Consider the following 6,000-nt stretch of genomic DNA (forward strand, 5'->3'; position numbering starts at 1 on the left):
GTGAGATAGACCAAAAACCAAAATCTTACCACTAGCATAAGCCTGCACCTAAACCTATTATGGCCTTATCATAACCATTAAGGCTCAATTTTTATATATCGAGAAAAAGTTGAAGATTAGGCTTTCTTTTGGGGGGGGGGGGGGGTAAAAACTTACCGGGTTCATGGTACAAATAAACAACGATTAAAATTCGGATGGCCCTTTCTGTAGCCTGCACACCCCACCCCCCTCATACGTCAGTCACACCCCCACACCTAACGCCCCAGTAATCGACGCCTTCCTACTTTGCCCAACTGTTGCTATTTATAACTCGGAAATTGTGTTACGTTCGTCGTTACATTTCTTCATGGCGGAAAATCTCATTACAGATTCACGTGGTGGTATGGTGAGACGGGGGTGGGGGGTCCAGTCGGACTATGGAGTTGCCAACAGGACAAGCATTAGTCCCTGCTTCAAACCTAATTAACTGGCCTCTTGTTTATCGTCGCCATGACGACCACGCGAGTATAAATAATGGCGCATCTGTGGGCTATAGACATGTGACAGATCGGCAACATTATGGGTGGAAATATGGGCTATAGTGTCCTGTCAAAAGGGCAACATTAGGGATGGAAATTTGGGCAATAGTGTCATGTCAAAATGGCAACATTTGGGAATATAGTATCATGTCAGAAGAGTACATTAGGGTGGAAATGTAGGTATAGTATTATGTTAGAAGGGCAACATTAAGGATGGAAATATGGGATGTATTGTCCTGTCAGATGGGCTGCAGTGGTGGTCAATTGTCTGGTCCACACCATCTCACCCCACACCATCTCACCACCGGCGTTAGGCAACCACCCTCCGTAGGTAATAAACAGCGTGAATGGCCATTTGTGAATAAAAAGTGGACGGGAGGCTTCAAACCATTTATGGATAAAAAGTGGAGAGTGGGGGACTTCAAGCCGGTCATAAAAGAGTTAATGTTGGGATGGGGGCATTCGTGTACGGGTGCTTTAGTAACTTTTAAAGAAATAATAGGTAAAGGTGAGAGTTTAAATGGTGTGGAAAGTAATTAGTGTTGATGAAAAGGGTACACTACGCACTTTAAGTTAAGAAGGTTGGAAAAAACTCCTTTGTAGTGCAAGTGCTGAATAACATTTTTAAAATTTAATAAAATTAAAACATTTTGAAAAGTTTAAATTCATAATAAGTTGGAATTTTTAAATGGTATATTAAATTAAAGAACGGGGTTCTATATGTTTGCTGTATGACTTGGTCACTTTTACTGGATGTGGAACTTAGGACCTCAACCATAATCTTCCATTTTGTCCAGTCCCCGGCTGTGTAGTTTTGTGTAAGAATCTGAACATGTTTTATCCAACAAGGTGGCATACACATAGACTTCACAAAAATTATAATTGGACGATTATGCACCAGCCAAAATGGAGGGGAAAGTGTGGGTGTCAGGGAGGGGACCCGGGGGGGACGACAAAAAGTTCTAATAGAGCTCCTCTTGTGATGGTTCGTTGTGACATCATTGTGCGACAAAACACGTGTATGTAAAACAAGATCACGTGACCTCGGCTTACAAGACTTAGAGCAGGGAATATTAAGTGGACGTAACAAAGGCATTGTTGTTAGGCATCGCATCTGCCTTAAGCTCTGGGTTATTGTAGTCACGTGATGAGGTGAGCCCTTGGGTTAAGAAGTACAGGCCTAGACATCGGACATCATTTGGATAACAAAAGACGATGCGGGACCAAATCCCGCAGGGAATATGGACTGGTTCGTTCTCTTGCTTGCTTTATCAAAAGGTTGAAAGTTGCCAAATTGGGGGATGGGGGGGGGGGGGGGGACAATTACCTATATATTTAGTCACAAGTTCTATACAATTTTACTCATCACATAAATGATGAAGTATCAAGGTCAATGCAGTCTTAGAAACTTCCCAGTAAAATTACAATAAATATTTATCATCGGTTTATAAGTATAAGCACATAGGCACTGTGTGTTTCATTACGATGGAAATCAATCTCAAGACCGGAAACACATCGGTTTCTATGGTTACCTTCGGCTTGCACACTGTACAGTAAAAAATACAATTTAACGGTTTTTTTTAAATCAACTTCTGGGTCTAATTCTTGTACTAGATACTGGATACATTGGGCTAATTAATTAGTCTGAACTTTTTTGTAATTTATATTTTGTAACCAACAAATTACCTTCAAGGCACGATATTCGATTTGAATGAATCGACCAGTAAAAAAAAAATTGAAGTGACAACTAGGAAAAAGATTTTTCGGCAGAAAACACGAAACTCAATAGTAAAAAAAATAATTGCTAGTAACTTAACTACACTTGCATGAAATATCTTATTTACAAGACGACTGTATTGTATATAGATCTAGTATATATTAAATAAATAAATACATAATATAATACATATAGGCCTAGATACAAAAAAAGTAGTTTTAATGAAATAAAATAAAATATTACTATAATTATATTTATTATAACATGTATTTATTCTTATTGCTTTAGCTAATACAAGTAATATACTAATATTAGGCCGCCTCATTGCTTAGATGGCTGGATTGACCTCTGACCCTGAAACGTCACGCGTCGTTTTCTGACGGTTTTTACGTTTATTTTAGGGGTCCTATCCACGACAAATGAAAAAGCTGTTAATCTCGCAAATTCTTATCATTTTAACACAAGATGCTAATAATATGGATAATATGCCTTAGAATGCCAGAAAAAATCGCTAGAATTGTAGTTGTAAATAATGAGAGGATTTCTAGTGGAGCACTCTCCGTATAAACTGAACCGCGGCCAAAAACGACCGTATAACCGGGAAAACGGCCCGTATAACAGTAGATTAATATATAATTGAGATATTTACCATGTATATTTACAGTATTATGGATGATCTTTACCAAAAATCCAATTACCCCGTAAGTAACCATGCGACAATTTCTCTCTGCTATTTTTAGTAACGTTGCATCATTGTTACGCTAGTTGCCAGACAGAAACAACTAGTTTTTGTTTTTTGCGGAATGAACTGTTAAGTCTAGTATTTTAATTATAATTCAATTGTAGCATGTGCGGAAAAAGTAAAATTATGGACATTATTATTGTATTAGTAATTTTATTAGTATATTGATTTTTTCTTCACTGTGGGCCGACAGTTGCTGCATTCGTGACCGGTGGCTAACCTCGTCAACGCTGCGTGGCCTATTCGTTTATATAATCAGTGATGCTCGTTCAGTGGCCTTTTTCAGAGCTAGGCCTAATTACGGGCGATTTTTAGACTTAATTGATCGGCCGTTAGCCTTTTTCATTGCTGCGTATTTTAAAAAAATGCTCGTTCAGCGGCCTTTTTTTTTTGGCGCTAAATAATCTGTTTACGGGCATTTTAAGCGTTTATTTATTTATTTTTTTAAGCTAGACGTAGACAGATCTAGTTAAAAAAAAATAATCTAGCATGCCTGATATGTAACTTTAAACAAAAAATGACCGAACTTTTTAAAAAATGTCCAGAAGTAGGGAAGTAGGTCTGTTTTTCAATTTGCTTGAAGAAGGGGGGGGGGGGGGGGAAGAGAGAGAGAAGTGAAGACACCGACCATCTCGTGTACGCGTGTTCATTCTATGACGTGTACTATAGGCCTGCTAAAGTCACGGTGACCCCGTGACCGTGGTGGGATTTTTCATCCATGGGATAGTAAACGTCAGCAAGCAATCACGCGAGTGACGATGTTTGGAGATTTTATTTTAAAAAAAATCACATACGTCATGCTTTCAAGATGAAAAAAAATGTAATGTAAAAAAAAAAAAATACACTAATACGATGTATGAATGTCAGCATATTTATTATTTAAAATTAGAAAATTAGAATTTGAAATAAAAATATTTATTATGGTCATTTGATTTATGCATGTGTTTATTATTTCATAAAATGGTATGAATAACATGTAGAGTAGAACTTAATAAATAATAAAATAACTAGATCTAGATCTAGTTTTATTATCAACCAGTTGCTTTTTGTTATTTTCCGGTGAGTAAATTACCTAAGCTGACGCAATTACCATGGCGGGAATTAAAAGCTCGTGCACACAAGTCCACGACGTAATGTTATGCCGGTCGAGGAGTAAGAATGCTGTTTCCTCGTTCATTTTCCATTTTAAGATAATTTTTAAATTCTCTCTTTTCTTGTCAACCGAGTAAGCTAGATATTTAAATGTGGTGTCAAATGTTCTCTTAAGGGGTAAGGAAGTTAATGGTGTTTTTAAAATAACAGAATATTTTATTTTAAAAAATCCATAATTCAACCTACTAATATGCCTATACTCTATTATCTATACGTCCTATAAAATACCAATAATTATTTTTAAATTAATTATATTGAATTATATACAAGTCTATAACTAAGGTAACACTAACAGCTATTTCACATACCTGGGCGACAAATCGTGTCTCAAGTCAACACGCTCGCTTGTACATCGAGGGCTGCCTCTCGTAGACTGAAGTAGGTATTGACCTCCTTACCAACCAGCCTCACGACAATGAACACATACACACACCATCCACAGGAAAGTTAATGAATTGATTAAAGCCTAATTATCCACCGCGCTTTACGAACTGTGTGTGTAATGTTTTCCTACGGCTAAGTTGACTGTGTCACTATTAAGTAACTCGTCAATATGAAAGAACAATTATTGCTTTTAACACTTCAAGCCTGGGTTAAAGACTGCTAGGGACTACTACAAACATTCACTGAAGAAGAATGGAATAGTCGCGGCGAGTGGACGGGTCCAAGTGCAGATGTTAAATCCGGTGTCGTCGCTGTGTTCACGGTTTTGTCCCCCCTCGCTCGCTACAGAGCTGGGTAAAACGGTGCGGGTGACAATTTCTCCTCGTCACCGCCTCGCTGTGGAGGGGAGAACAGGAAAAACTGTCACCGAGCAGTCCCCTTGTCCTGCTTTATCCCCCCCCTTCCCCCTCGCCATCTCTACATACCTGGTTTAGTCATACAAGGCAGACATACCTTCGTTTATTGGCGTACGGCTTTAGTGACATTTGGCTACTGCTATCTTCAAGTGAGATTCCGGTAATTTCACGATGGACAGACAAAGCTGACATTTCTTGTTACAAATTGTACAGGCCCTATATATTTTTATCACCAGATTAATTTTTTAAGATTTAGGTCTAAATTATCAGTTGTTTATTTTTATTTTTAATTGTGTAATTTTCGTTAACCTTTGTTTTAAAAAAAGAAAGCTTGAACAGCAATAAATATGTTATATGTAATGTGAGAACATTTAAAGGGATTTTTTTTAAAAGGAGTCGGGGATTCAGTTCTAGGAAAAAAAGTCTGATTTTTTTATTTAAAAAAAAAAAGCGACAGCAGAAAATATAGAATATTTTTTTTTCCTGCCATTTTCGATGTTTAGGTACAGGATTAAGTATGGATCTAGGGCAAACGATTATGCAGTGGTGTCGCTAGGTTGGGTGTCACCCGTTGCGGCACCTCATGGTGTCACACCCCCCCCCCCCCCCCACACACACACACACACCAAAAAGTATAGGATATATAGACCGAATCGTGTTACTGTTTTTTTTTACTGATTAATTAAAATCTAATTAGCATTGTCGTAGAGCTAGGATAAGAACAAACAGCTTTTTTTTTTTAAATCATGACCCATTGGCTTTTAATTTGACGGCAAATTCTAAAAATCTGTGCATTTGAATAATAAAAGTATTTTTTGGCACAGTGAACGGTAAAAAAAAGTTAGCAAAAAAATGTCTATAGTTTTTACTAGGAAATTTTAAAATTTAGAAAATAGTCACACACAAAATCTTATCGAAAAAAAGTCACAGAAATTCAGTCTAGACAAAAAGTAACAAATGTGTATTTAGGGATGTTTTGATTTACTTGTTTAGAATTCTAAAATTGTGGGTGTTTATAAATATGGATAGTGATTTTAGTAACATATTTATAAACTCTAAAACTAATTTGGT

The 6,000-nt window shown here is 37.0% G+C and overlaps 1 protein-coding gene across 1 annotated transcript in view; it reads right to left on the minus strand.

Moving 5' to 3' along the window:
• The window catches only part of LOC131942053 (uncharacterized), a 30,955-nt gene extending 26,126 nt beyond the window's left edge, over positions 1-4,829 (minus strand). Inside the window, exon 1 of the mRNA XM_059301740.1 lies at positions 4,438-4,829. The gene's annotated coding sequence lies outside the window, so the exon portion shown is untranslated. The remainder of the gene's footprint in view (positions 1-4,437) is intronic.
• Positions 4,830-6,000: the final 1,171 nt, after the last annotated feature.

This window comes from Physella acuta, unplaced genomic scaffold, assembly GCF_028476545.2.
Source record: "Physella acuta isolate Inbredline_101_S28 unplaced genomic scaffold, ASM2847654v3 ptg000386l, whole genome shotgun sequence".
In the NCBI taxonomy this organism is placed as follows: domain Eukaryota; kingdom Metazoa; phylum Mollusca; class Gastropoda; family Physidae; genus Physella; species Physella acuta.